Source organism: Anabas testudineus, chromosome 8 (genome assembly GCF_900324465.2).
Source record: "Anabas testudineus chromosome 8, fAnaTes1.2, whole genome shotgun sequence".
Lineage (NCBI taxonomy): Eukaryota > Metazoa > Chordata > Actinopteri > Anabantiformes > Anabantidae > Anabas > Anabas testudineus.
In genome coordinates this window covers 4271291-4287268 of record NC_046617.1, presented here as the reverse complement: position 1 = coordinate 4287268, position 15978 = coordinate 4271291, and the positions used below count along the sequence as shown (strand labels likewise).

General features: G+C 43.8%; 1 long non-coding RNA gene across 1 annotated transcript; it reads left to right on the top strand.

The window, feature by feature from the left end:
- Positions 1-5597: 5597 nt before the first annotated feature.
- Positions 5598-14844, top strand: LOC113161946. Its single transcript, XR_003298782.2, has 2 exons — positions 5598-6946; positions 14699-14844. It is a non-coding gene; the product is annotated as an uncharacterized LOC113161946 (long non-coding RNA).
- Positions 14845-15978: the final 1134 nt, after the last annotated feature.

The following is a 15978-nucleotide window of genomic DNA, read 5'->3' as shown; positions in this document are numbered from 1 at the left end:
AGGGACCTATCCGTTGCCTCAGAATGGTTGTTTCACAGACACTCTTGCTTCTCCGGAGTCTTTTCCTCTCCTTTCGTGTACTGTTGGACCTTGGCCACGCTCAAGGGCCGCTGGTCGTGTTCTACTACGGCAGAGAGAGGCTTGTTGTGCTATCAGTCACTGGACTACTGAGAGTGCTATTCCAAAGCAACGGAGCCGACTAACAGAGTGCGGTTGGTGTGTGTGGACTGTGGAGGCTGTATCTCCTCTCACAGGTCCAAGAAGGAAAAGCACACACGTGAAAACGACCTGTGTTATTTGACGAAACAGTCACAGCTGAGAGCAGGAGGAACGAGAGGGAAACAGACTTAATGGGTCGTAGACTCTTCAACAGAGAAATGAACCAATCGGGGTTTGAAGGGGCGCTTATTGATAACCCTGCAGACTTATGTGAAGACAGGACACACACGACTCATGTGGGTCACATGTGTTTCTTGTTGACGTTGTGACTTTCATTAAAAGAATATATATAAAGTATAAAGTGTTTTATGGTTTTTATTTTTCATGTCCAACTTTCAAACCTCAGTACAAGAATGATTTGAAGAGAACAACAATGAAACTACAAATGCAGCTTGTCTGGAAAACTCTTGAAATTATCAATCATATATATTTTTTTATTACTACCACCGAGTTATTATCACCATTTTATTCAACAGAGTTTAGCTTTCAAAAAGAGCTTATAAGCAAAGACTCCCGTAGGTTTTACGCACGGATCAACGGAGTTTTACTGCAGGAGACTGAGAAATAAAACGTAGCTTCAAATAAATACAGACACCGTGAAGCATCACTCTAAGTCGTTCATCCAGAGAAACACTGCTTTCAAAGTCTTGTCACTGAGTTTCCGCAGGTCGAAAGTCTTACGGCTCCCGTTGACATTTACCTGCGTAGTGGATACTTTACGCACAGCCCAATGCGTCAAGTGTGGGGATTTATTCGGGGTTTAGTCCCCGCCTTCTTAGGCTACCCTGCTCCAACGCTGTGAATGAAACTACAATGAAACTACAATGCAGTTTTTCGGGAAAACTTTGAATTTATGAATTAAATATAGACTTTTTATTAGCTACCACCGAGTTATTATCATCATTTTACTTTCTACAGAGTTTAGGTTTGAGAAAGAACTTTTACGCAAAATAGTCCGGAAGGTTTTACGCACGGATCAACAGAGGTTTGCTGAAGGAGACTGAGAAATAAAACGTAGCTTCAAATAAATACTAACACCATGAAGCATCACTCTAAGTCGTTCATCCACAGAAAGACTGCTTTGAAAATCTTGTCACTGAGTTTCTGGAGTTGGAAGTCTTCATGCCCCTCTTGTCCTCTACTGGTGGAGTTGATCCTTTAGGCACAGCCTCAGGAGTCAAGTGTGGGGATTTAGTCCAGGTTTTGGCCTCCGCCTTGTCATGCTGCACTGATCCAACGCGGAAGTTGACACCAGTCCTCAGAAGCAGCAGAGAGTGAGAGTTCCTCTCAGTCCTGAGAAATGAAACGCGCGGCCGCATCAGCAACATATCTCAGAGATATGAAGAGAAAAACAATGAAACTACAAATGTAGTTTGTCTGGAAAACTCGTGAAATTATCAATCAAATATAGATTTTTTTATTACTACCACCGAGTTATTATCACCATTTTATTCAACAGAGTTTAGCTTTCAAAAAGAGCTTATAAGCAAAAGACTCCCGTAGGTTTTACGCACGGATCAACGGAGTTTTACTGCAGGAGACTGAGAAATAAAACATAGCATCAAATAAATACAGACACCCTGAAGCATCACTCTAAGTCGTTCATCCAGAGAAACACTGCTTTCAAAATCTTGTCACTGAGTTTCTGGAGGTGGAAAGTCTTCCTGCAGTGGATACTTTACGCACAGCCTCAGGAGTCAAGTGTGGGAATTTATTCGGGGTTTTAGTCCCCGCCTTCTCAGGCTACCCTGCTCCAACGCGGAAGTTGACGCCAGTCCTCATCAGCGGCATCATGAAGATCACAGCAAGTTCCTCTCTGTGCGGTGAAATGAAACGCGCGGCAGCAACAGCGACAGTGCCAGCAGCTAGCGTCGTTGCGCAGGTGTGGTTATTAGAGGGCGGAACCATAAAGTTCGGGAGCTGAGCATATATAAGAGTGACTGTGAAGTGAGCATTCATTTGGAAAGCCTTCCAGCTTGGATGTTTGTCAGGGACCTATCCGTTGCTCAGAATGGTTGTTTCACAGACACTCTTGCTTCTCCGGAGTCTTTTCCTCTCCTTTCGTGTACTGTTGGACCTTGGCCACGCTCAAGGGCCGCTGGTCGTGTTCTACTACGGCAGAGAGAGGCTTGTTGTGCTATCAGTCACTGGACTACTGAGAGTGCTATTCCAAAGCAACGGAGCCGACTAACAGAGTGCGGTTGGTGTGTGTGGACTGTGGAGGCTGTATCTCCTCTCACAGGTCCAAGAAGGAAAAGCACACACGTGAAAACGACCTGTGTTATTTGACGAAACAGTCACAGCTGAGAGCAGGAGGAACGAGAGGGAAACAGACTTAATGGGTCGTAGACTCTTCAACAGAGAAATGAACCAATCGGGGTTTGAAGGTGCGCTTATTGATAACCCTGCAGACTTATGTGAAGACAGGACACACACGACTCATGTGGGTCACATGTGTTTCTTGTTGACGTTGTGACTTTCATTAAAAGAATATATATAAAAGTATAAAGTGTTTTATGGTTTTTATTTTTCATGTCCAACTGTCAAACCTCAGTACAAGAATGAATTGAAGTGAAAAACAATGAAACTACAAATGCAGCTTGTCTGGAAAACTCTTGAAATTATCAATCAAATTTAGATTTTTTTTATTACTACCACCGAGTTATTATCACCATTTTATTCAACAGAGTTTAGCTTTCAAAAAGAGCTTATAAGCAAAAGACTCCCGTAGGTTTTACGCACGGATCAACGGAGTTTTACTGCAGGAGACTGAGAAATAAAACGTAGCTTCAAATAAATACAGACACCGTGAAGCATCACTCTAAGTCGTTCATCCAGAGAAACACTGCTTTCAAAATCTTGTCACTGAGTTTCCGCAGGTCGAAAGTCTTACGGCTCCCGTTGACATTTACCTGCGTAGTGGATACTTTACGCACAGCCCAATGCGTCAAGTGTGGGGATTTATTCGGGGTTTTAGTCCCCGCCTTCTCAGGCTACCCTGCTCCAACGCGGAAATTGACACCAGTCCTCAGCAGCGGCATCATGAAGATCACAGCAAGCTCCTCTCTGTCCAGAGAAATGAAACGCGCGGCCGCAGCAGCGACAGAGACAGCAGCTAGTGTCGGTGCGCACGGACAAACTGCTGCCTCTGTCAGCGTCCACACTTTGATTTACTCTCAAGTCGATTCCAAATCTTTTCGTTTTGGTCCCGGAAAGATTGTGAGTCAGTGGCTTTTCGTCGTTTGTTGACAGTTTCTACTGATTCTTGTCTCGTTTTCTGTGGATGTTTACCGGCTGTAACATTGATTTGATGTTGAAGTTGATTTTGTCGTGGGAATAAGATGCAGTACATTGACATCAGCTATTGTTCCAGAGATATTATGGAGGCTAGTAAGTGTTCTCATGAGCCGAATTCCTCAGATATGGTTATTAAAGGGTGGAACCATACATTTCATGATAAGCCCTTAATCGAAAAGTTGAGCATAAAAGTGGCTGTGAACTGACCATTCATGTAGAACATCTACTGATTCCGATGATATCATCGATCTATAGCTTGCTCAAGATGATTCTTTCTCAGACGCTGTTGCTTCTCCCGACACTTTGTCGCCGCTTTCGTGTACAATTAAACTTTGACGAAGCCCAAGGGCCGCTCGTCGTGGTCTACTACGGCAGAGAGAGGCTTGTTGTGGTACCAGTCACTGGACTACTGAGAGCGATATTCCAAAGCAACGGAGCCGACTAACAGAGTGGGATCACGGAGCGTTTGGTGTGTGTGGACTGTGGAGGCTGTATCTCCTCCTAGAGGTTCAAGACGGAAAAGCACATGAAGACACAGTCACAGCTCAGAGCAGGAGGAACGAAAGGGAAACAGACTTTATCCACCGCAGTGTCTTCAACAGAGAAATGAACCAATCGGGGTTTGAAGGTGCGCTTATTGATAACCCTGCAGACTTATGTGAAGACAGGACACACACGACTCATGTGGGTCACATGTGTTTCTTGTTGACGATGTGACTTTCAGTACAAGATCATATTATAAAATGTTAATAAACATAAAGGTATGAAACTTTTCATGGTTTTCATGGTTTTCATTTTTCATGTCCAACTGTCAAACCTCAGTACAAGAATGATTTGAAGAGAACAACAATGAAACTACAAATGCAGCTTGTCTGGAAAACTCGTGAAATTATCAATCAAATATAGATTTTTTTATTTTATTCAACAGAGTTTAGCTTTCAACAAGAGCTTATAAGCAAAAGACTCCCGTAGGTTTTACGCACGGATCAACGGAGTTTTACTGCAGGAGACTGAGAAATAAAACATAGCATCAAATAAATACAGACACCGTGAAGCATCACTCTAAGTCGTTCATCCAGAGAAACACTGCTTTCAAAATCTTGTCACTGAGTTTCTGGAGGTGGAAAGTCTTCCTGCAGTGGATACTTTACGCACAGCCTCAGGAGTCAAGTGTGGGAATTTATTCGGGGTTTTAGTCCCCGCCTTCTCAGGCTACCCTGCTCCAACGCGGAAGTTGACGCCAGTCCTCATCAGCGGCATCATGAAGATCACAGCAAGTTCCTCTCTGTGCGGTGAAATGAAACGCGCGGCAGCAACAGCGACAGTGCCAGCAGCTAGCGTCGTTGCGCAGGTGTGGTTATTAGAGGGCGGAACCATAAAGTTCGGGAGCTGAGCATATATAAGAGTGACTGTGAAGTGAGCATTCATTTGGAAAAGCTTCCAGCTTGGATGTTTGTCAGGGACCTATCCGTTGCTCAGAATGGTTGTTTCACAGACACTCTTGCTTCTCCGGAGTCTTTTCCTCTCCTTTCGATTACTGTTGGACCTTGGCCACGCTCAAGGGCCGCTGGTCGTGTTCTACTACGGCAGAGAGAGGCTTGTTGTGCTATCAGTCACTGGTTTACTGAGAGTGCTATTCCAAAGCAACGGAGCCGACTAACAGAGTGCGGTTGGTGTGTGTGGACTGTGGAGGCTGTATCTCCTCTCACAGGTCCAAGAAGGAAAAGCACACACGTGAAAACGACCTGTGTTATTTGACGAAACAGTCACAGCTGAGAGCAGGAGGAACGAGAGGGAAACAGACTTAATGGGTCGTAGACTCTTCAACAGAGAAATGAACCAATCGGGGTTTGAAGGGGCGCTTATTGATAACCCTGCAGACTTATGTGAAGACAGGACACACACGACTCATGTGGGTCACATGTGTTTCTTGTTGACGATGTGACTTTCAGTACATGATTATATTATAAAATGTTAATAAACATATAGGTATGAAACTTTTCATGGTTTTCATGGTTTTTATTTTTCATGTCCAACTGTCAAACCTTAGTACAAGAATGATTTGAAGAGAAAAACAATGAAACTACAAATGCAGTTTTTCGGGAAAACTTTTGAATTTATGAATTAAATATAGACTTTTTATTAGCTACCACCGAGTTATTATCATCATTTTACTTTCTACAGAGTTTAGGTTTCAGAAAGAACTTTTACGCAAAATAGTCCGGAAGGTTTTACGCAAGGATCAACAGAGGTTTGCTGAAGGAGACTGAGAAATAAAACGTAGCTTCAAATAAATACTAACACCATGAAGCATCACTCTAAGTCGTTCATCCACAGAAAGACTGCTTTGAAAATCTTGTCACTGAGTTTCTGGAGGTGGAAAGTCTTCATGCTCCTCTTGTCCTCTACTGGTGGAGTTGATCCTTTACGCACAGCCTCAGGAGTCAAGTGTGGGGATTTAGTCCAGGTTTTCGCCTCCGCCTTGTCATGCTGCACTGATCCAACGCGGAAGTTGACACCAGTCCTCAGCAGCGGCATCATGAAGATCACAGCAAGCTCCTCTCTGTCCAGAGAAATGAAACGCGCGGCCGCAGCAGCAACATATGTCAGAGCCAGCAGCTAGAGTCGGTGCGCACGAACAGACCGCTGCCTCTCTCAGCGTCCACACTTTGATTTACTCTCAAGTCGGTTCCAAATCTTTCCGTTTTGGTCCCGGAAAGATTGTGAGTCAGTGGCTTTTCGTCGTTTGTTGACAGTTTCTACTGATTCTTGTCTCGTTTTCTGTGGATGTTTACCGGCTGTAACATTGATTTGATGTTGAAGTAGATTTTGTCGTGGGAATAAGATGCAGTACATTGACATCAGCTACTGTTCCAGAGATATTATGGAGGCTAGTAAGTGTTCTCATGAGCCGAATTCCTCAGATATGGTTATTAAAGGGTGGAACCATACATTTCATGATAAGCCCTTAATCGAAAAGTTGAGCATAAAAGTGGCTGTGAACTGACCATTCATGTAGAAAATCTACTGATTCGGACGATTATCATCGATCTATAGCTTGCTCAAGATGATTCTTTCTCAGACGCTGTTGCTTCTCCCGACACTTTGTCGCCGCTTTCGTGTACAATTGAACTTTGACGAAGCCCAAGGGCCGCTCGTCGTGGTCTACTACGGCAGAGAGAGGCTTGTTGTGGTACCAGTCACTGGACTACTGAGAGCGATATTCCAAAGCAACGGAGCAGAATTACAGAGTGGGATCACGGAGCGTTTGGTGTGTGTGGACTGTGGAGGCTGTATCTCCTCCTAGAGGTTCAAGACGGAAAAGCACATGAAGACACAGTCACAGCTCAGAGCAGGAGGAACGAAAGGGAAACACACTTTATCCACCGCAGTGTCTTCAACAGAGAAATGAACCAAGCGGGGTTTGAAGGTGCGCTTATTGATAACCCTGCAGACTTATGTGAAGACAGGACACACACGACTCATGTGGGTCACATGTGTTTCTTGTTGACGATGTGACTTTCATTAAAAGAATATATATAAAAGTATAAAGTGTTTTATGGTTTTTATTTTTCATGTCCAACTTTCAAACCTCAGTACAAGAATGAATTGAAGTGGAAAAACAATGAAACTACAAATGCAGCTTGTCTGGAAAACTCGTGAAATTATCAATCAAATTTAGATTTTTTTTATTACTACCACCGAGTTATTATCACCATTTTATTCAACAGAGTTTAGCTTTCAAAAAGAGCTTATAAGCAAAAGACTCCCGTAGGTTTTACGCACGGATCAACGGAGTTTTACTGCAGGAGACTGAGAAATAAAACGTAGCTTCAAATAAATACAGACACCGTGAAGCATCACTCTAAGTCGTTCATCCAGAGAAACACTGCTTTCAAAATCTTGTCACTGAGTTTCCGCAGGTCGAAAGTCTTACGGCTCCCGTTGACATTTACCTGCGTAGTGGATACTTTACGCACAGCCCAATGCGTCAAGTGTGGGGATTTATTCGGGGTTTTAGTCCCCGCCTTCTCAGGCTACCCTGCTCCAACGCGGAAATTGACACCAGTCCTCAGCAGCGGCATCATGAAGATCACAGCAAGCTCCTCTCTGTCCAGAGAAATGAAACGCGCGGCCGCAGCAGCGACAGAGACAGCAGCTAGTGTCGGTGCGCACGGACAAACTGCTGCCTCTGTCAGCGTCCACACTTTGATTTACTCTCAAGTCGATTCCAAATCTTTTCGTTTTGGTCCCGGAAAGATTGTGAGTCAGTGGCTTTTCGTCGTTTGTTGACAGTTTCTACTGATTCTTGTCTCGTTTTCTGTGGATGTTTACCGGCTGTAACATTGATTTGATGTTGAAGTTGATTTTGTCGTGGGAATAAGATGCAGTACATTGACATCAGCTACTGTTCCAGAGATATTATGGAGGCTAGTAAGTGTTCTCATGAGCCGAATTCCTCAGATATGGTTATTAAAGGGTGGAACCATACATTTCATGATAAGCCCTTAATCGAAAAGTTGAGCATAAAAGTGGCTGTGAACTGACCATTCATGTAGAACATCTACTGATTCTGACGATTATCATCGATCTATAGCTTGCTCAAGATGATTCTTTCTCAGACGCTGTTGCTTCTCCCGACACTTTGTCGCCGCTTTCGTGTACAATTAAACTTTGACGAAGCCCAAGGGCCGCTCGTCGTGGTCTACTACGGCAGAGAGAGGCTTGTTGTGGTACCAGTCACTGGACTACTGAGAGCGATATTCCAAAGCAACGGAGCAGAATTACAGAGTGGGATCACGGAGCGTTTGGTGTGTGTGGACTGTGGAGGCTGTATCTCCTCCTAGAGGTTCAAGACGGAAAAGCACATGAAGACACAGTCACAGCTCAGAGCATGAGGAACGAAAGGGAAACACACTTTATCCACCGCAGTGTCTTCAACAGAGAAATGAACCAAGCGGGGTTTGAAGGGGCGCTTATTGATAACCCTGCAGACTTATGTGAAGACAGGACACACACGACTCATGTGGGATGAGATGTGTTTCATGTTGACGTTGTGACTTTCAGTACAAGATTATATTATAAAATGTTAATAAACATATAGGTATGAAACTTTTCATGGTTTTCATGGTTTTTATTATTCATGTCCAACTGTCAAACCTCAGTACAAGAATGATTTGAAGAGAAAAACAATGAAACTACAAATGCAGTTTTTCGGGAAAACTTTTGAATTTATGAATTAAATATAGACTTTTTATTAGCTACCACCGAGTTATTATCATCATTTTACTTTCTACAGAGTTTAGGTTTGAGAAAGAACTTTTACGCAAAATAGTCCGGAAGGTTTTACGCACGGATCAACAGAGGTTTGCTGAAGGAGACTGAGAAATAAAACGTAGCTTCAAATAAATACTAACACCATGAAGCATCACTCTAAGTCGTTCATCCACAGAAAGACTGCTTTGAAAATCTTGTCACTGAGTTTCTGGAGGTGGAAAGTCTTCATGCTCCTCTTGTCCTCTACTGGTGGAGTTGATCCTTTACGCACAGCCTCAGGAGTCAAGTGTGGGGATTTAGTCCAGGTTTTGGCCTCCGCCTTGTCATGCTGCACTGATCCAACGCGGAAGTTGACACCAGTCCTCAGCAGCAGCAGAGAGTGAGAGTTCCTCTCAGTCCTGAGAAATGAAACGCGCGGCCGCATCAGCAACATATCTCAGAGATATGAAGAGAAAAACAATGAAACTACAAATGTAGTTTGTCTGGAAAACTCGTGAAATTATCAATCAAATATAGATTTTTTTATTACTACCACCGAGTTATTATCACCATTTTATTCAACAGAGTTTAGCTTTCAACAAGAGCTTATAAGCAAAAGACTCCCGTAGGTTTTACGCACGGATCAACGGAGTTTTACTGCAGGAGACTGAGAAATAAAACATAGCATCAAATAAATACAGACACCGTGAAGCATCACTCTAAGTCGTTCATCCAGAGAAACACTGCTTTCAAAATCTTGTCACTGAGTTTCTGGAGGTGGAAAGTCTTCCTGCAGTGGATACTTTACGCACAGCCTCAGGAGTCAAGTGTGGGAATTTATTCGGGGTTTTAGTCCCCGCCTTCTCAGGCTACCCTGCTCCAACGCGGAAGTTGACGCCAGTCCTCATCAGCGGCATCATGAAGATCACAGCAAGTTCCTCTCTGTGCGGTGAAATGAAACGCGCGGCAGCAACAGCGACAGTGCCAGCAGCTAGCGTCGTTGCGCAGGTGTGGTTATTAGAGGGCGGAACCATAAAGTTCGGGAGCTGAGCATATATAAGAGTGACTGTGAAGTGAGCATTCATTTGGAAAACCTTCCAGCTTGGATGTTTGTCAGGGACCTATCCGTTGCTCAGAATGGTTGTTTCACAGACACTCTTGCTTCTCCGGAGTCTTTTCCTCTCCTTTCGTGTACTGTTGGACCTTGGCCACGCTCAAGGGCCGCTGGTCGTGTTCTACTACGGCAGAGAGAGGCTTGTTGTGCTATCAGTCACTGGACTACTGAGAGTGCTATTCCAAAGCAACGGAGCCGACTAACAGAGTGCGGTTGGTGTGTGTGGACTGTGGAGGCTGTATCTCCTCTCACAGGTCCAAGAAGGAAAAGCACACACGTGAAAACGACCTGTGTTATTTGACGAAACAGTCACAGCTGAGAGCAGGAGGAACGAGAGGGAAACAGACTTAATGGGTCGTAGACTCTTCAACAGAGAAATGAACCAATCGGGGTTTGAAGGGGCGCTTATTGATAACCCCTGCAGACTTATGTGAAGACAGGACACACACGACTCATGTGGGTCACATGTGTTTCTTGTTGACGATGTGACTTTCAGTACAAGATTATATTATAAAATGTTAATAAACATATAGGTATGAAACTTTTCATGGTTTTCATGGTTTTTATTTTTCATGTCCAACTGTCAAAAATCAGCACAAGAATGAATTGAAGAGAAAAACAATGAAACTACAAATGCAGTTTTTCGGGAAAACTTTTGAATTTATGAATTAAATATAGACTTTTTATTAGCTACCACCGAGTTATTATCATCATTTTACTTTCTACAGAGTTTAGGTTTCAGAAAGAACTTATACGCAAAATAGTCCGGAAGGTTTTACGCACGGATCAACAGAGGTTTGCTGAAGGAGACTGAGAAATAAAACGTAGCTTCAAATAAATACTAACACCATGAAGCATCACTCTAAGTCGTTCATCCACAGAAAGACTGCTTTGAAAATCTTGTCACTGAGTTTCTGGAGGTGGAAAGTCTTCATGCTCCTCTTGTCCTCTACTGGTGGAGTTGATCCTTTACGCACAGCCTCAGGAGTCAAGTGTGGGGATTTAGTCCAGGTTTTCGCCTCCGCCTTGTCATGCTGCACTGATCCAACGCGGAAGTTGACACCAGTCCTCAGCAGCGGCATCATGAAGATCACAGCAAGCTCCTCTCTGTCCAGAGAAATGAAACGCGCGGCCGCAGCAGCAACATATGTCAGAGCCAGCAGCTAGAGTCGGTGCGCACGAACAGACCGCTGCCTCTCTCAGCGTCCACACTTTGATTTACTCTCAAGTCGGTTCCAAATCTTTCCGTTTTGGTCCCGGAAAGATTGTGAGTCAGTGGCTTTTCGTCGTTTGTTGACAGTTTCTACTGATTCTTGTCTCGTTTTCTGTGGATGTTTACCGGCTGTAACATTGATTTGATGTTGAAGTTGATTTTGTCGTGGGAATAAGATGCAGTACATTGACATAAGCTACTGTTCCAGAGATATTATGGAGGCTAGTAAGTGTTCTCATGAGCCGAATTCCTCAGATATGGTTATTAAAGGGTGGAACCATACATTTCATGATAAGCCCTTAATCGAAAAGTTGAGCATAAAAGTGGCTGTGAACTGACCATTCATGTAGAACATCTACTGATTCGGACGATTATCATCGATCTATAGCTTGCTCAAGATGATTCTTTCTCAGACGCTGTTGCTTCTCCCGACACTTTGTCGCCGCTTTCGTGTACAATTAAACTTTGACGAAGCCCAAGGGCCGCTCGTCGTGGTCTACTACGGCAGAGAGAGGCTTGTTGTGCTATCAGTCACTGGACTACTGAGAGTGCTATTCCAAAGCAACGGAGCCGACTAACAGAGTGCGGTTGGTGTGTGTGGACTGTGGAGGCTGTATCTCCTCTCACAGGTCCAAGAAGGAAAAGCACACACGTGAAAACGACCTGTGTTATTTGACGAAACAGTCACAGCTGAGAGCAGGAGGAACGAGAGGGAAACAGACTTAATGGGTCGTAGACTCTTCAACAGAGAAATGAACCAATCGGGGTTTGAAGGGGCGCTTATTGATAACCCCTGCAGACTTATGTGAAGACAGGACACACACGACTCATGTGGGTCACATGTGTTTCTTGTTGACGATGTGACTTTCAGTACAAGATTATATTATAAAATGTTAATAAACATATAGGTATGAAACTTTTCATGGTTTTCATGGTTTTTATTTTTCATGTCCAACTGTCAAAAATCAGCACAAGAATGAATTGAAGAGAAAAACAATGAAACTACAAATGCAGTTTTTCGGGAAAACTTTTGAATTTATGAATTAAATATAGACTTTTTATTAGCTACCACCGAGTTATTATCATCATTTTACTTTCTACAGAGTTTAGGTTTCAGAAAGAACTTTTACGCAAAATAGTCCGGAAGGTTTTACGCACGGATCAACAGAGGTTTGCTGAAGGAGACTGAGAAATAAAACGTAGCTTCAAATAAATACTAACACCATGAAGCATCACTCTAAGTCGTTCATCCACAGAAAGACTGCTTTGAAAATCTTGTCACTGAGTTTCTGGAGGTGGAAAGTCTTCATGCTCCTCTTGTCCTCTACTGGTGGAGTTGATCCTTTACGCACAGCCTCAGGAGTCAAGTGTGGGGATTTAGTCCAGGTTTTCGCCTCCGCCTTGTCATGCTGCACTGATCCAACGCGGAAGTTGACACCAGTCCTCAGCAGCGGCATCATGAAGATCACAGCAAGCTCCTCTCTGTCCAGAGAAATGAAACGCGCGGCCGCAGCAGCAACATATGTCAGAGCCAGCAGCTAGAGTCGGTGCGCACGAACAGACCGCTGCCTCTGTCAGCGTCCACACTTTGATTTACTCTCAAGTCGGTTCCAAATCTTTCCGTTTTGGTCCCGGAAAGATTGTGAGTCAGTGGCTTTTCGTCGTTTGTTGACAGTTTCTACTGATTCTTGTCTCGTTTTCTGTGGATGTTTACCGGCTGTAACATTGATTTGATGTTGAAGTTGATTTTGTCGTGGGAATAAGATGCAGTACATTGACATCAGCTACTGTTCCAGAGATATTATGGAGGCTAGTAAGTGTTCTCATGAGCCGAATTCCTCAGATATGGTTATTAAAGGGTGGAACCATACATTTCATGATAAGCCCTTAATCGAAAAGTTGAGCATAAAAGTGGCTGTGAACTGACCATTCATGTAGAACATCTACTGATTCGGACGATTATCATCGATCTATAGCTTGCTCAAGATGATTCTTTCTCAGACGCTGTTGCTTCTCCCGACACTTTGTCGCCGCTTTCGTGTACAATTAAACTTTGACGAAGCCCAAGGGCCGCTCGTCGTGGTCTACTACGGCAGAGAGAGGCTTGTTGTGGTACCAGTCACTGGACTACTGAGAGCGATATTCCAAAGCAACGGAGCCGACTAACAGAGTGGGATCACGGAGCGTTTGGTGTGTGTGGACTGTGGAGGCTGTATCTCCTCCTAGAGGTTCAAGACGGAAAAGCACATGAAGACACAGTCACAGCTCAGAGCAGGAGGAACGAAAGGGAAACAGACTTTATCCACCGCAGTGTCTTCAACAGAGAAATGAACCAATCGGGGTTTGAAGGGGCGCTTATTGATAACCCTGCAGACTTATGTGAAGACAGGACACACACGACTCATGTGGGTCACATGTGTTTCTTGTTGACGTTGTGACTTTCATTAAAAGAATATATATAAAAGTATAAAGTGTTTTATGGTTTTTATTTTTCATGTCCAACTTTCAAACCTCAGTACAAGAATGAATTGAAGTGAAAAACAATGAAGCTACAAATGCAGCTTGTCTGAAAAACTCTTGAAATTATCAATCAAATATATATTTTTTTTATTACTACCACCAAGTTATTATCACCATTTTATTCAACAGAGTTTAGCTTTCAAAAAGAGCTTATAAGCAAAAGACTCCCGTAGGTTTTACGCACGGATCAACGGAGTTTTACTGCAGGAGACTGAGAAATAAAACGTAGCTTCAAATAAATACCAACACCGTGAAGCACCACTCTAAGTCGTTCATCCAGAGAAACACTGCTTTCAAAATCTTGTCACTGAGTTTCCGCAGGTCGAAAGTCTTACGGCTCCCGTTGACATTTACCTGCGCAGTGGATACTTTACGCACAGCCCAATGCGTCAAGTGTGGGAATTTATTCGGGGTTTTAGTCCCCGCCTTCTCAGGCTACCCTGCTCCAACGCGGAAGTTGACGCCAGTCCTCATCAGCGGCATCATGAAGATCACAGCAAGCTCCTCTCTGTCCAGAGAAATGAAACGCGCGGCAGCAACAGCGACAGTGCCAGCAGCTAGCGTCGTTGCGCAGGTGTGGTTATTAGAGGGCGGAACCATAAAGTTCGGGAGCTGAGCATATATAAGAGTGACTGTGAAGTGAGCATTCATTTGGAAAGCCTTCCAGCTTGGATGTTTGTCAGGGACCTATCCGTTGCTCAGAATGGTTGTTTCACAGACACTCTTGCTTCTCCGGAGTCTTTTCCTCTCCTTTCGTGTACTGTTGGACCTTGGCCACGCTCAAGGGCCGCTGGTCGTGTTCTACTACGGCAGAGAGAGGCTTGTTGTGCTATCAGTCACTGGTTTATTGAGAGTGCTATTCCAAAGCAACGGAGCCGACTAACAGAGTGCGGTTGGTGTGTGCGGACTGTGGAGGCTGTATCTCCTCTCACAGGTCCAAGAAGGAAAAGCACACACGTGAAAACGACCTGTGTTATTTGACGAAACAGTCACAGCTGAGAGCAGGAGGAACGAGAGGGAAACAGACTTAATGGGTCGTAGACTCTTCAACAGAGAAATGAACCAATCGGGGTTTGAAGGTGCGCTTATTGATAACCCTGCAGACTTATGTGAAGACAGGACACACACGACTCATGTGGGTCACATGTGTTTCTTGTTGACGATGTGACTTTCAGTACATGATTATATTATAAAATGTTAATAAACATATAGGTATGAAACTTTTCATGTTTTCATGGTTTTTATTTTTCATGTCCAACTGTCAAACCTCAGTACAAGAATGATTTGAAGAGAAAAACAATGAAACTACAAATGCAGTTTTTCGGGAAAACTTTTGAATTTATGAATTAAATATAGACTTTTTATTAGCTACCACCGAGTCATTATCATCATTTTACTTTCTACAGAGTTTAGGTTTCAGAAAGAACTTTTACGCAAAATAGTCCGGAAGGTTTTACGCACGGATCAACAGAGGTTTGCTGAAGGAGACTGAGAAATAAAACGTAGCTTCAAATAAATACTAACACCATGAAGCATCACTCTAAGTCGTTCATCCACAGAAAGACTGCTTTGAAAATCTTGTCACTGAGTTTCTGGAGGTGGAAAGTCTTCATGCTCCTCTTGTCCTCTACTGGTGGAGTTGATCCTTTACGCACAGCCTCAGGAGTCAAGTGTGGGGATTTAGTCCAGGTTTTCGCCTCCGCCTTGTCATGCTGCACTGATCCAACGCGGAAGTTGACACCAGTCCTCAGCAGCGGCATCATGAAGATCACAGCAAGCTCCTCTCTGTCCAGAGAAATGAAACGCGCGGCCGCAGCAGCAACATATGTCAGAGCCAGCAGCTAGAGTCGGTGCGCACGAACAGACCGCTGCCTCTCTCAGCGTCCACACTTTGATTTACTCTCAAGTCGGTTCCAAATCTTTCCGTTTTGGTCCCGGAAAGATTGTGAGTCAGTGGCTTTTCGTCGTTTGTTGACAGTTTCTACTGATTCTTGTCTCGTTTTCTGTGGATGTTTACCGGCTGTAACATTGATTTGATGTTGAAGTTGATTTTGTCGTGGGAATAAGATGCAGTACATTGACATCAGCTACTGTTCCAGAGATATTATGGAGGCTAGTAAGTGTTCTCATGAGCCGAATTCCTCAGATATGGTTATTAAAGGGTGGAACCATACATTTCATGATAAGCCCTTAATCGAAAAGTTGAGCATAAAAGTGGCTGTGAACTGACCATTCATGTAGAACATCTACTGATTCGGACGATTATCATCGATCTATAGCTTGCTCAAGATGATTCTTTCTCAGACGCTGTTGCTTCTCCCGACACTTTGTCGCCGCTTTCGTGTACAATTAAACTTTG